Source organism: Mustela nivalis (assembly GCF_964662115.1).
Source record: "Mustela nivalis genome assembly, chromosome: 1".
Taxonomy (NCBI): Eukaryota; Metazoa; Chordata; class Mammalia; order Carnivora; family Mustelidae; genus Mustela; species Mustela nivalis.
This window is the reverse complement of record NC_139020.1, coordinates 183870684-183885997: the sequence shown is the minus strand read 5'-3', so window position 1 is coordinate 183885997 and position 15314 is coordinate 183870684. Positions and strand designations below refer to the sequence as shown.

The window sequence follows — 15314 nt, the reverse complement described above, 5'->3', positions numbered from 1 at the left end:
AAAGTAAGTCCCTTCACTTAAATAGAAAAGAGGCCTGGCAGACGCCCACTCCTTCAGGAACTGGCCCCTGCAGAGTCAATCAAAAGGAGCTTCAAGTACCCAATTATACCTTTAGGATATAGAAACCAACTTAGAATAGATCACCTCATCAGAACTGAAATGGGAAGAATGAATATCAGCCCTTATTGATTTTAGGCTGTGTACCCTGCCCTCTGCCAGGGCTTGGGCACCCATTAGTGCCTATAATTGTCACATGGCTGCATCACTAGATTCCAACATTACGGGGCTTAAAGCAGAGAGGCCTGAAGTGTTTGCAAGTGAGCAGTTAGTATCCCAAATGGTGACATACTTTGGTTACCTTTTCTAGTTTCCCATCATTAGGTTGATGGTTTTTCACATGTAATGAACATAAATGCTCTTTGCTTTAGTGTTACTTTCCCAACACGTTTTCATGTTAACTAAAACAACTATCTTGCCAACATACTACCATAATATATAAGTAAAAATATGTCAGTCTCTGAGGACGAGCATAAGAAGATCAATTTTCCCATCTCCTTCCCCTCCATTCCAGAAGTAGATAAGGTCAAAATAAAATGCATCAAAGAATTCACCTGTGGAAATCTTCGCAGGAAGTAATCCATCAACCATTGAGAAAGTCAGTCAGGCTCTTAAAACCAGGGTTACTCCACACGCAAAACTATAGCTAATGTTGAATTAGAAGAAGCCAAACATGAGGTACTCTCAAACAAAGAAATGGGACATAATGAGAACTTGATTTCAAAGAGTAAGCATGGATTCAGAATTAAGTAAGGAAATAGGTGTTTGGATATTAACAACTGCCCATTGTTTTCAGCATCAAAATGTTCTTGGCATTGAGGAAGATGATCCATAGCCTGTATAGGCTAGGTGTACAATGCTTTAAAGCAAAGTTTGCCTTGAATTTTAGTTTGAAGTCATTATGTATCCTTCTGTCACAACAGTTAGTTTTTAGAGAGAACTTATACATCTATATCCAGTACCAGTTACATAAACAATGTAACTCACATGAGAAGGAACTTCCATCTTAGATGACAAGGTGGCCCCAGTGAAGCATAAGCTTCAGAGACATACCCGAATTAATTTTATATATTCATTTACTTATTTTTTTTTAACAAGGTTCCACATCCAATGTGATCAAGACCTGAGCTGAGATCATGTGTTGAACACTTAACCAGCTGAATCACCCTGATGCCCCCAGACCTGAATTTAAATCCTTGCTTGGCCACTTGTCTTGGACAAGTTGCAAAATTTCTCAGAGCTAATGCGTTCTCATTTGTAAAGCAAGTAATAACCAGTACTTTCAAGAAGTACCATATTAATGAGACATAACGTGTAATATGCCCAGGACACAGCCTGCTGAAAGTAACCACAGACAGTAACCATGATAACTGAGCAGCATTCAAGTGAGTTGGTTTCTTTGAGCTAAGCCACAAACATTGCCCTTCCCTCAAGACAGAGGTCTGTTAAAAAGTGAGTTTCTGGGGGCTCCTGGGTGGCTCAGAGGGTTAAGCCTCTGCCTTCGGCTCAGGTCATGGTCCGAGGATCCTGGGATCGAGCCCCACATAGGGCTCTCCGCTCAGTAGGGAGCTGCTTCTCCCTCTCTCTTTGCCTGCTGCTCTGCCTACTTGTGATCTCTCTCTGTCAAATAAATAAATAAAATCTTTAAAAAAAAAAAAAGTGAGTTTCTGAACCTATAGAGCTATGCATTATTCTGTAGATACCCTCAAGGCTCAGTCAAAATTAGGCTGCCATTTTCAACAATCTCCACTATTGTCCAAACCTCTCTCTATAGTTCAGTAGCAGGTATCACTCTACACAGAAATCTCAACGTTCTTATTGCCCAAAACTCCATGAAAACATGTTTTGAGACTCTTGACTATCACAGAGATGATACTTAATCAATAGTAACCTTATTTTCCTATTCTTTATTACTGTAACAAAAAATAATGTGTTTTAAAATGGCATCAGTCATTTATTAATAATTAACTATGGAATACAACCTGTTGTGTCCTAGGCATTCAATGCTGGTGCCTGCTCACAGTGTGAATGAAGCTAGCCAAGAAAGAAGACACAGGAGAAGTGCTTTGGGCAAAAGGAACAAATTCAAGGCTTGGAGATGATAGAGCAAGGTGACCTCCATACAGAAAAGATTTTTGGTAGGGCTGGAATGTGACTTTTCGGAAGTATTGAATCTTGCATTGCCTCATGCTAATCAAGTGTATTATTTCAATTAGACTACTGCAAATTACCTCCCAGATTCCTTTCACAGACCCTGAAAGATTTGTAGAGTTCCCATCAAGAATAATAAAGGGTTTTGAACACAAGAAATCCAAGCAAAATTCCCAATTTCACTATTGAGTGTCTACACAAACTTGGCAGGGTCACTGTCATCCTCGAGCTTCAACTTTGACATCTATAAATGGAAGAATACTACTTACCTTGTTAAGCAGTTGTGGCCATTAAATATAGTGATGATTTGGTTAAATATCTAATGTATACATACCGTGATACATGGTAGGCACTTAATAAACTTCAACCACTAGCCATAATTGATAGCTGAAATCTATACGTTTCTAACCAGTAAGCCCTGATAAAATGCCTGTGACCAAAATCAGGTATGTCAAATTTAGAGTTTTCTGTTTTGTTGACCAAAACCCTTCATTAATAATAATCATACAACCATAAGACTCAACACTCTTGAGTACTCACTCAGGGCCAGACATCATGGGAAGCATTCATCTTAGAGTCTTAAATCTTATAACAATCCTATGAGGTCATTTGTCTTTCATGAAACACTGCTCCCACTTTCTACAAAAGAAAAGAAAAAAGTTTGTGAACTCTAATGTATTTTGACATTTTTGCATGAAACAAAGTTAAACAGGTTTGTTTCCATCAGATCTTCTCAGAGACTTTCATCTGACAATATGCATTATCAAATCCAAGACTGAGGAAAATGTCTAAAGGGTTTTCCACATGTATTTGACCATTAAATCCCTTTTCGGTTGAATGCGTATTAAAATACTTTTTAAACATACATTGTGAAAGGCTCAAAAAAGAATGAACAGCTCCATTTTATACCCCAGAAAACTGGGGCTCAGAGAAGTTGAGTAACTTGTCCAATGTCATACAACAAGAAAGCAAGATGAACCATGATTTGAAACCTGGTCTTTCTAACTCTAAAACCACACTCCTGGCCACAGGACAATTATTTTCAACACTGCCCCAGTTCTCAGAAACTGTTAAGGCTGCAGAAACAGGCCTTTTCACAGAGCTCTGACAATTCTGGATAGAACAGCCCCCTAAACAAAACCAAAGAAAACCTGAAGGGATTAAGCCAAGCACCTGAGTCTGAGGAAAGCAATCACCCTTGTGCTGGGAAAAAGTGAAAAAAATCCAAAATAACTCTGGGCCAATTCTCTCCTACTGTGGAGAACTGCTAAGGCCTGGACACGGAGCCCAACCAGACACCCACCCTATTGCCTCTGATTGCGCCCCGAGCGATTTCTGCCAAGTCTCACCACTCACACGCTACCCCCACAGCCCACTCCTTCTCCATACCTCTCACTATTTTACTGGTGCTTAGTGACAGCTCACACCTGGTTGTTCCCTCAGCAGGGCAAATGCAGCCCACCGCGGAGCATATTGCTAAAGTAAATAACTCACTTAACCCGAACCTAATAATCCCTCCACAAAACTCAGAGAATATGAAAAAGAATTACCCCATCCCGTTCCCTCAGCATTATGGGAACACGCGAGCCTTTCATTTACTCCCGCGGTCCATATGTTTGAAGGTCAAACAACACCTGGATATTTCTTTGAAATAAACTAATTGAGCCTGGATGATTTAGAGTCAGTCTTGCTGACAGGCTCACTGGATCACCCGTGGTAAGGCAAGACCTGCTTTTGAAAATGCTGGATCCTCCAACCCCAGCTTTGTCCAAGGCAATGAATATTTGATGCTGTTCAAAGATTAAGACCTGGACCAAACTGAGTAAAGAGGAAGAGAAAGGGTTGCTTTCAAACTGCTATGAAAAGGAATCTTGGCCCCAGGTGTTCAGGGTGGTAAAGAAATCAGAGCCAGCCAAAGAAAAATCAGGCAGAGAGCCTAAAAAGGAATAGTTCTCAACCGCGAAGTGTGCATATAAAGCACCTGGGAAACATGTTAACAATGCAGGCTTCCTGGCTGGCCTTTCCCTTTTGTTCCCCTTGTGGCTGGTTTTCATGGAAACCCTGTTTGTAAGAACAACATAGAATTAACACATACAGAGACCAGTTGGATTCAGAGTGGGGAGAAAAACATCTACTTCACTAACTTGTTGGGCATCCCCTGCCACCGTGGACTCCAGTTGGTTGGTTTGTTTTGGCCTCAGACAGCTTCAGCCTACGATCCAAAGGAGAGCTTGGGGTGGATACCCCCTCCCCACTTAGCCTGGCCACCTAAATTCAAAGACATATGGAGGACCTTGTACTTCTTCATAGCATTTATTGGCACTGGGGTGAGCTGTTTTCCACTGGCTGGTTAATACTCTTTTCCCCACTTGACTCTCAATGCTATATGGGCCACACCCAACTTGGGCACTACCATAGCCCCAGAACCTAGTACATGTGGGTACATGTGGGTGTTCCCCAATTATTTCCTAAGTAAATGAGTGGCATTAGAAACCAATGACAGGGGTAATAAGAATTTCCTAGAGCAAATATATTGGCAGACAAATAATTTTTGTGAAAAAAAAAGAGTTATTACAAAGGCATTATTTTTATCTTATAATTTAAAAATGTACGTTCTTGTTTAGAATTCTCCAGTTGTAGTCAGTTTTTGGAAATTGGAAGAATGATAATAACAGTGGAGTTACAACAATGATCAGAGCTAACACTTACCAAAGACTTGTATACCTGGCCCTGTCCTAGGTTTTATCCATGCTGTACCTCACTCATTTGTCTCAGAAAACCTATGATGTAGCTATTCCATTATATAAGATGACAGCACCTAAAGCTGACCATGAGAATCCCAGTCGGTCTGTGCTCTCAAACGGTTTACAGATACTGAAAGTTCATTCATCTGAGCACAGGCTCTGTCCTAGTACTAGACACTGCAGACAGTAACAAGCAAAACCAGATACTGTCCCAATTCCTTTGAAGTTTATAGTCTAGTGGCAGAGACAGATATTAATCAACAACTAGACAAATGAGGAATAAAAAACTATTTTAAGTGTTATGCAGAAGCAGTATATGGTATTAGGAGGAATTAGTCATCATCAACCTTCTTAAGCTGAGACCTGAAAGAAAAGTAGACATTAACCAGGGAAGGAGGAAAGGAAGGAGCTTTCAAGAAAGGAAGAGAGAGGAAAGGGCTGTGTAAAGGTCCTGGGGTAGAAAGAAACATGGTGCTAGAGGAGGGAATGGCAGTGGGGGCTGGGGGAGCTGCAAGAGGCTGGAATGATGAAAAGAAGAGACCAGATATAGCCAGAAAGGTAGGTAGACTATAGAGCAGTGGTTTTCCAACTTGAGTATGTACATCATAATCATCTGGAGGACTTGCTAAAATGCATTCTGCTAGACCCCAACCCCAGAGTTTCTGGTTTCTTAGATTTGGCGTGGGAGCCAAGACTTTGTATTTGAAAACACACACCTGGATGATATTGATGCATTCCTAGATTATATTTTGAGAATGACTGCTCTAGACTACACAGCATATGATAGGCCAGGGGATAGATTTCTGATTATGTCCTAAGGAGAACAGAAACTTATTGAAGGATTCTAAGCATGGGGGAGGGGGTGGGAAATAGCACTAGCAGCAGGGTGGAGAAAATACTGTAGGGAGGTCAGCATGGATGGAAGTAGACTGGTCAGAAGGTATGTTGCAGTTGTTTAGAAAAGAGATAGTTGTGGCTTGGACTTGGGTGATGGCAGTAGAGACAGAAGTAGATTCAAGAAAGATTCAGGAGGGTGAAATCAATAGGACTTGGTAATGAATATGAGAGTTAAAGGAGAGAATAGTTCCTTGGCTTCTACTTAAGCAATGAAACAGGGCTACTGTTCACTGAAAGAGACTCTGGATAGAGACCAGGCCTAGAGGAGAAGATTATGAGCTCAGTCTTGGACTTGCTGAGTGTGAGGTCCTTTTGAAGCATTCAAAAGATGCAAGTAGACAGTTAATGTATGGGTCTGGAGTTAAGTGCTGAGATCAAGACTGGAGATAAAAATTGTGAGTCATCTGAGAATATGTGCGATATGAAACTATGGGGGTGGATGAGATCACCAGGGAGAGAAATTAGAATAAAAAGAGGAGAGGGCATAGGACCTCCAACATATAATGTCTGGGTAGAAGGTGAGCCAACACATGAGAAACAAGGAGCATTAGGACAAAAATCAGGAAAAAATTGTGCCCTGGAGCCAGGGAAGGGAGGTAGCTGTAGGTGATCATGCAAGCTTTGCTCAGAAGTCAACTAAAATGAAGACTGAGGAATGTCTGTTGGATTTAGGAAGGTAGAGGTGACCATGTTGGGGGCTAATTTTGTGGAGAGAAAGAAAAGAGATTGGAAGCAGGCTATCCTGTCTCTTAGTTTTCATTAAAGGAGATCTCAAGAGTGCAAAGTCCTACGTCCTGGTCTTACTTCTCTCATTAGTGATCTTTGGAGAACAGACAATCAAGGGAAGATATATTGATTAGGTCCATGGAAGTTAAAGGAAAATATAAAGTAAAAGACCACAGAAGTCCTTTAATTTACACATGGAGTCTGTCTGAAAGTCTATGTGGGAATTTTTTTTTTTCCGGACCCAAATCTGTCCTTGCTCAATAGCAAATTTTAAGTTTGTGATTCAAAGCCAGGTGCATGAGCCAATTTGGCTCTGCAACTTACCAGCTGTATAACCTTGGACAAGATGCTCAACCTCTCTGAGATTCACTTTTAATTCTTGGATAAAATAAGCATAAGAATATGTACCTTTAAATATGGTTGTAAAGGATAAACTGTTCAGTTTATGTGCTTAACTCACATTTAGCAATAAAGGCGTTGCAATAGTGACTGCAGTGAGCCAAGCAAACACAAAGAAGAATAATGAGGGGCAAGCTGACAAGATGGCATTGGTTTCTAAAAGTTACCCTTAAATCCCAAGAATTTGGGCTTTTCTATACTTGCCCTTTTAAAGAACTTATAAATCCATTATGCTCTCAAGTTCATTCACTATAGACTGTGTCTTCTCTGACCAATATTAAACTCTTCCAAAAAAGAGTTTATTGAAGTTGTTTTTTAAAATTAAATATACCCAAGCTTTTACTGGTTCGCTTCTATTTAAATAAAAACAAGTAATGAGATGAGTTAGAAAACAAGGAGAATATATATTATGTGAACTGGTTGGCTTTATTTAAAGTTAGGCAGATAAAATAAACATTAAGGGAAAAAAACAAAAAAACAAAAACAAAACAAAGTATGGCCTAATATGCTTCCCTGGGAAAAAGAACCAGAACAGACACTGAAAATGTGTACCATTCATTCATTCAACTAATCAGTTCTGAACACTTAACTCAGTAATAGGCCCTAGGCTAGGATCAAACCAAAAGAATGAGACTTTGTTGTTTCTAAACTCCCATCCTGCCAGATCCCACACTGACTCACTGTTTACAGTAGAAGTAGAGTCAACAGATTGGATGCCAAAGAGAAGAGGTGTGATTTATGCTCGTATTTTCTGCAATTTGGTACAAGGGGCCCATAAAATTAATGCATGGAGATTTTCACATCAAGTTCATCATCCACCTAATGCCAAGTTAAGAGCAAGAGAAAAGTCATTCAGAAAAATATCTCCATCGCGTAACATCACTAGTTAACTCAGGGAAATACTAGTAGTAATGATGATGATGATGTTAAGCTTCAGCTTTAGTATTTAAAAGCCATGTGCATGCATTCATGTGTGTTATCTCTTTTACCTTGGTCAAAATCTCATGAAAAGGACACTATTATCATCCCCATTTAATAGACCAGGAAACTAAAGCTAGCACAGATTAAGAAATTTGCCCAAGGTCACAAATTTAAGAGGCAGATCTGAGACCTAAAATAAGATGCTCTATGACATACCTCCCCTTTTTAAATTAATTACTTTGGAGTCTAAAATTTAAAAACTAGTTCTGGATTTTAAAAATTCTACACCTGTGTACCCTGTCCACTGATTCTTTGAACATCATGATGGCTCCTAAAAATCAGGTGTGAAACTACCTTTTCTCTCTTAACAACAACAGCAGCAACACCACCATCATCAGCTGCTCTGCAAAACAGCATGAGTACCCAGATCATTTTTCATCTTCTAAAACCAGTCTTGGCGATTGCCTCTCCAAGCAGGGGAGCCCCATCTAGCTGGCCCTCAAGAGCTTTCTGCAAATTAATCATCCTGAATCCTGAAGCTCAGCAAAAAGTTTCTCATTCTACCCTGAGTGCAACAACTATTTCTGGCTCCAAAAGAATGTTTTCACTCACTGACACAAAGGCCTGTGAGAATAGCCAAGAGGAAATGGCAGGACTGTTCTTAACTGTGAGGTCATCTGGTACTGGTGGCTCGGAGACCTAAGGAAAAAGAATATTCTTTCCTTGGGGTAAGATTGTCTAGCTATAAACTTGTTGTTTTATTGTACCCATTGTTATTTCAGGGATGGTCTCATCTCCCGAAGGAGATTTCTTTGCCATTCAGGAGTCACTTGGAACTTTCACTGAGATAACAACCCTAGTCAGCTAAGCACTGGATTCCTGCACTATTTGGGAGTAACTTCTTCAGTAAAAGAGCTCATCTTTTTATGTCTTGGGATTATATGCTTTGTGAAGTTCTGAACACCAGTAAAAGCACAAAGATCCTACTTTCTGTTCAGCATAGGTTGTAGTGCATTTACCCCAAGGATATCCTTGGTTTAAATGTGAATAATCTTTTCAAAGCATTTATTTTATGCCAAAAAGTCATAAGTGCTATTGCTTTTATAGTCCGTATAAGATCTCTTGGACATGAAAATTCTTATTCTCATTTTACTTCTGAGACCATGGTTGAGCAACTTGCTCAAAATGTTGGTACTGTCTGAAGTAGGATGATGTACATGAGAGTTTATTGCCCTATTTTCTCTAATTTTATGTTTAATATTTTTCAAAATAAAATGTTTTCATTGCTGTTGCTCTTACATTCACTTTCCCAAGCCTGTGATTTCAAACCCACGTCTATTAAGCCTGAGAAGCCCAAGCTCTTAAAGACAACCATACTGTTGACTATTGCCCAGTTGAAAATGTTAGCCAGTGTTTACATGATGCCAAACAACTTCCTAGAAAACCAAAACCTAGATTCCACAGTCTCTCATGGTTTGTCTCCCCGTCCAATGTCCCCCAGCTCACATTTCCTTTCCTTCTCCTAATGTCCTCCATGTTATTCCTTATAATCCACAAGTAAGTGCAACCATGTGATAATTGACTCTCTCTGCTTGACTTATTTCACTCAGCAAAATCTCCTCCCATTCTGTCCATGTTGATACAAAGTTGGGTATTCATCCCTTCTGACGGAGACATAATACTCCATTGTATAGATGGACCATATCTTCTTTATCCATTCTTCTGTTGAAGAGCATCTAGGCTCTTTCCACAGTTTGGTGACTGTGGTCATTGCTGCTATGAACATTGGGGTACATGCAGTCTTTCTTTTCACTATGTCTGTATCTTTGGAGTAAATACCCAGTAGTACAATTGCAGGGTCATAGTGTAGCTCTATTTTTAGTTTTTTAAAGAATCTCCACACTGTTTTCCAAAGTGGCTGCACCAACTTGCATTCCCACCAACAGTGTAAGAGGGTAACACTTTCTCCATTAGAAAAAGGAAAGGAAAAGTGAATTGGGGTAAATCAGAGCAGGAGATGAACCATGAGAGACCGTGGACTCTGAGAAACCAACTGAGGGTTTTGGAAGGGAGCAGGGAGGGGGATGGGTGAGCCTCATGGGGGGTATTAAGGAGGGCACGTATTTCATGAAGCACTGGGTGTGGAGCATAAACAATGAATCTTGGAACACTGAAAAAATAAAATTAAATTTAAAAAAAAGAGTAAAGAATGCTATATACATAAGATATTAGAAACTGCAGACTACTTTTTCCTTCTAATAATGATATCAAAGTTATAGTGATAAATATATCAAATTCTGACTTGGAAATAATTCTGTCAGTTCTGTCATACCTCCAAACAAGCCCAGATCTGATTTAAAAGAATCTTTCTGGACACAAATTGAAAAATATATATATGCACTCCTATGTTTATTGTGGCATTATAATATTATAATAACATTGAATGGTGACATACAATAATATTATAATAACATTGTATGGTGACAGATGGTAACTATACTTATCATGGTGAGCATTTTGTAATGTATGTAATTGCCAAGTCATACATCTGAAACAAATACATGTCAACTATATTCTAATTTAAAAAATAAAATTAAAAAAAATTTTTTTAAGTATTTGGAAAATTAAAAAAAAAAAAAACAAAGAAAACCAAAACCCAAATGAAAGTGAGTTGGTCTTTTTCATGTACTCAGCAGCAGGAAGCCACCCTAAAATGACTCTGGGATATCACATTATGAAAAGCATTTCCTAGGTAAAAATGACTGAGTGTTTTTCTCCGGCCAATCAAAACCAGGTGCTCACTGTGGATTAGTTTTATTCATTGATTTTTTGCATTCCATTTGTGGTATAAGCAACCTCTCCTTAAAAGATATTGCAGGCCCAAGAAAAGCCAACATGGCATCTGGCTGGCCCAGCACAAAATGAGCACTGCATTGGTTATTTATGCCTCATGATAGAACCTCATCTCAAATAATAATCAAGGGATCTTTGGGACTGAGTCTTGCTGATTCTTTTATTAGACACCTAACAGCAATACACAACTCAAGTCTCCATAACCAATCACTATCGATTTTATGACTTCATTCTTTTGTTTCTTAAAGTGACATGAAAACCTATTTGTTTTGTAATTAAGGCAGTAAGTTTATATTCTCTTAGTAGACTTTCATAAACCCCTGTGATGCATTCTGCCCTCCTCAGATACTGGGAAACTAGGCCTAGAATTTTCTGACACCAATTCTCTAACCACATTTATGAAAAATTTCTAGCCCCAACTGTTACAGGCTTTATTCACAGGCCTTGCTATTTCATTATGTCCTTGAGGAAACCAGATTCCTCCTTCTTGCCAAAGTTTGGTTTAAGTGGACCTCAGACTTGCCTGAGGAGTAGTTTCTGGAGAAGTACAGAGTTCTGGGAAGCATCAACCATCTGTCAGGGGGTGGGGGAAGCATTACTTAGTTTGTAAAAAGAAAAAAAAAGAAACTCCAGTGAGCTTAAGAACATAAACTGGAAAAAAAAAAAAAAGGCTATTGGGTTGTGTTCTTTACTTATCACTAAAATGGCTTATTCAGATAACTCTCAGGGGAGACCCCTCTGATGCTATGGTTTCTGAACATGAGGAAAACATTTTGATCCACTGAAAATGCTGATAAAGAAGTCATATAAGAATCATTTTCTTGGTCAAGTCTGTTATTCTGGGTAAACATCCATATCTGATGTAAGTCATTTAAATATTGCAAAAAATATTTTTTTAATATCTACCTCTTGTTCAGACTGATAACTAAAAATTGATGCATCTGAGCAAACTTAATCTTGGCACCAGGAAAGTAAGATCAAAAGATGAACAAAGTTCACCCCTATTCCATGCCCATCCCAGGCTCTGACTCCCACTCCTAGTGGATTTAAGGAAACATATCTTTAATAATTCTCAGGTTTGATTAAGACTAAGATTAAGGCTAATCTTGGGGGTTTTATGCTTCTCAAACTCTACATTCCCTATTATGAATATGTGACAATATAACCAATCCACACATACAATTGGAAAAATATTCACATGATGACTTCACTATAATATGAGAAAGAAATAAAGAAATAAGGACTAATAATAAAATAAATTAACACATTTTCAAATATAAGTGCTCAAGCATGATTATGCTTCATCTGCTTACATTAAATCATTTTGGATTTAAGAACGGTTAGAGTGCTCACAGAATGTGTCTGTTCTTTCCCTTTCCATTGAACATTTTAAAATGAGAACTAAATAAGAACATTCACATACACATGCATAGACTTCTCATGAGTGTGACAGCTACAAACTCAAACTAAAACTTAATCCTAAATTTTCACAAGTGGCATTGTCATTGGTGATATGATTTTCTGAAATGGTGTACAATGCTTGGAAAAATTCTGAAGGTAATTCAATTAGAATATTCTCTGTAGACACAATCTTGGAAAAGGTAATGATATTAAGCCATCTATCTACCTATCTATCTATCTATCATACATCATCTATCTAGTCTGGGTTTGACCTAAGATAATCATCGGCAGGTTTTTTCAACCAAATGAATGTCCAGCTGGGTATCTGAAGTCATATAGGTCTCAAGAACATTTCCTATTTTGTGTGTCCATCTCACACATTGTATGATGCCTAGCATCCTCAGATTCCACCCAGTAAATACCAGCAGCAACCCCAACTTGTGACAATCATCCACACAGATTTCCAAAAAGCCTCCTGCTGGTTGTTCTCTCTTCTTCCTAGATACATCTTTCATCCCTTTTAGAACTCAGTAAATTCATCCCCTTAGATCTGACCTGCCACTAACTCCTCCAGCTGGACCAGATCTCTCCTGCTTCTGAATTCCTACTACATTGATTATTTCTAGGGTACACATCAATGAGTAATCATATGGTAGCCCATGCTTATATTCAAAAGTTTCCTATGAATGTATCTTATCCTGCTAAATCAACTGCATATTCCTTAAAAGTTTGTTTGTTTGTTTTTAGTACTTCTATTAACACAGTTCTATAGAGGCATTTGTGGACTGAGGTTGAGTTAATAAAGCTAAAAGTCTTGACAAGTGGATTTTATACTTTTTGGATTTGTGAACTTGGAGCAATCCAGACTATAACTCAAAACTTCCAAGTTTTTATTCATCTGAATGTTATTTCCATAGTACAAATTCTCCCTAATTTCTATTCCCAGGGCCTGGCACTCTTTCTCATTTTGAACTTATTTCTGTAGTTCTCAGCCCAAGGAGGAGCAAGATGCTGGAGGAGTAGGAACCTAATAAAATCAGGTCCCAGGAGTTCAGCTAGATAGTTATCAAACCATCCTGTACACCTCCAAACTTAACAGGAGAGCAAAGAGAAGAAGATCATCAATTCTAGGAACAGAAAAGTGACCGCTTTCTGGAAGGCAGGACGTGCAGAGAAGTGAATCTGATGTGATATATGGGAAGATAGACTGCAGGGGGAGGGGCTGGCTCCTTGCAAGCAGTAGAGCATGTATATGGAACCAGAAAAGACCCTGAACAATCAGAAGAATGTTGAAAAAGAAAAACAAAGTTGGTGGCATCACAATTCCAGACCTCAAGCTCAATTACAGAGTTGTAATCATCAAGACAGTATGGTACTGGCACAAAAACAGACACATACATCAATGGAACAGAATAGAGAGCTCAGAAATAGACCCTCAACTCTATAGTCAATTAATCTTCAACAAAGCAGGGGAAAATGTCCAATGGAAAAAAAGACAGTCTCTTCAACAAATGGTATTGGGAAAATTGGACAGCCACATGCAGAAGAATGAAACTGGACCCTTTCCTTACACCACACACAAAAATAGACTCAAAATGGATGAAAGGCCTCTATGTTGGACAGGAGTCCATCAAAATCCCTGAGGAGAACACAGATGGCAGGTAGCAACCTCTTTGACCTCAGCCACAGCAACTTCTTCCTACAAACATCACCAAAGGCAAGGAAGAAGAAAGGACAAAAATGAACTACTGGGACTTCATCAAGATCAAAACTTTTTGCACAGCAAAGGAAAACAGTCAATAAAACCAAAAGACAACCAACAGAATGGAAGAAGATATTTTTAAATGACATATCAGATAAAGGGTTAGTATCCAACATCTATGAAGAACTTATCAAACTCAACACCCAAAGAACAAATAATCCAATCAAGAAATGGGCAGAAGACATGAACAAACATTTCTGCAAAGAAGACCTCCAAATGGCCAACAGACACATGAAAAAGTATTCAACATGACTCAGCATCAGGGAAATACAAATCAAAATCACAGTGAGATAATACCTCACACCAATCAGAATGGCTAAAATTAAGCAGTCAGGAAACAACAGATATCAGCGAGGATGCAGAGAAAGGAGAACCCCCTCACACTGTTGTTGGGACTATAAGCTGGTGCAGCCACTCTGGAAAACAGTATGGGGGTTCTTCAAAAAGTTGAAAATAGAGTTACCCTATGACCCAACAATTGCGTTACTGGGTATTTACCCTAAAGATACAAATATAGTGATCCAAAGGAGCATGTGCACCCAAATGTTTACAGCAACAATGTCCACAATAACCAAAGAATGGAAAGATCCTAGATGTCCATTGACAGATGTATGGATAAAGAAGAGGTAGTACACACACACACACACACACACACAGGAATACTATGCAGCCATCAAAACAAACAAAATCTTGCCATTTAAAACAACGTGGATGGAATTAAAGGGTATTATGCTAAACAAAATAAGTCAGAGTAACTCAATTATCATATAATCTCTTTGATATGGGGAATTTGAGAGGCAGGGCAGAGGGTCGTGGGGGGCAGGGAGGGAAAAAATGGAACAAGATAGGACTGGGGAGGGGCACTTGGGTGGCTCAGTGGGTTAAAAGCCTCTACCTTCAGCTCAGGTCATGATCCCAGGGTCCTCAGATCAAGCCCCACGTCAGGCTATCTGCTCAGTGGGAAGCCTGCTTCTCCCTCTCTCTCTCTTCCTGCCTCTCTGCCTACTTGTGATCTCTGTCAGTCAAAAAAATAAATAAAATCTTTTTTTTATTTTTTTTAAGATTTTATTTATTTATTTGACAGACAAAGATCACAGGTAGGCAGAGAGAGAGAGGAGGAAGCAGGTTCCTCATGGAGCAGAGACCCCCAATGCGGGGCTTGATCCCAGGTCTCTGGGATCATGACCTGAAACAAAGGCAGAGGCTTTAACGCACCAAGCCACCCAGGTGCCCCAAATAAATAAAAATCTTAAAAAAAAGAAAAAAAAAAAGATAGGACTGGAGAGAGAGAGACAAGCCATAACAGACTCTTAATCTCAGGAAACAAACTGAGGGTTGCTGAGGAGTGGGGTAGGGATAGGGTAGCGGGGTTATGGCTATTGGGGATGGTATGTGCTATGGTG

General features: G+C 39.2%; 1 protein-coding gene and 1 long non-coding RNA gene across 3 annotated transcripts in view; one reads left to right on the top strand and one right to left on the bottom strand.

Annotated features, from left to right (window-relative positions):
• Positions 1-15314, bottom strand: part of LOC309862833 (uncharacterized protein) — a 472598-nt gene that overhangs the window by 258408 nt on the left and 198876 nt on the right. For both annotated transcript variants that reach the window (XR_014310731.1, XM_082727170.1), the window contains exon 5: positions 2749-2843. The gene's annotated coding sequence lies outside the window, so the exon portion shown is untranslated. The remainder of the gene's footprint in view (positions 1-2748; positions 2844-15314) is intronic.
• The window catches only part of LOC309862847, a 385689-nt gene that overhangs the window by 333666 nt on the left and 36709 nt on the right, over positions 1-15314 (top strand). The window lies entirely within an intron of this gene.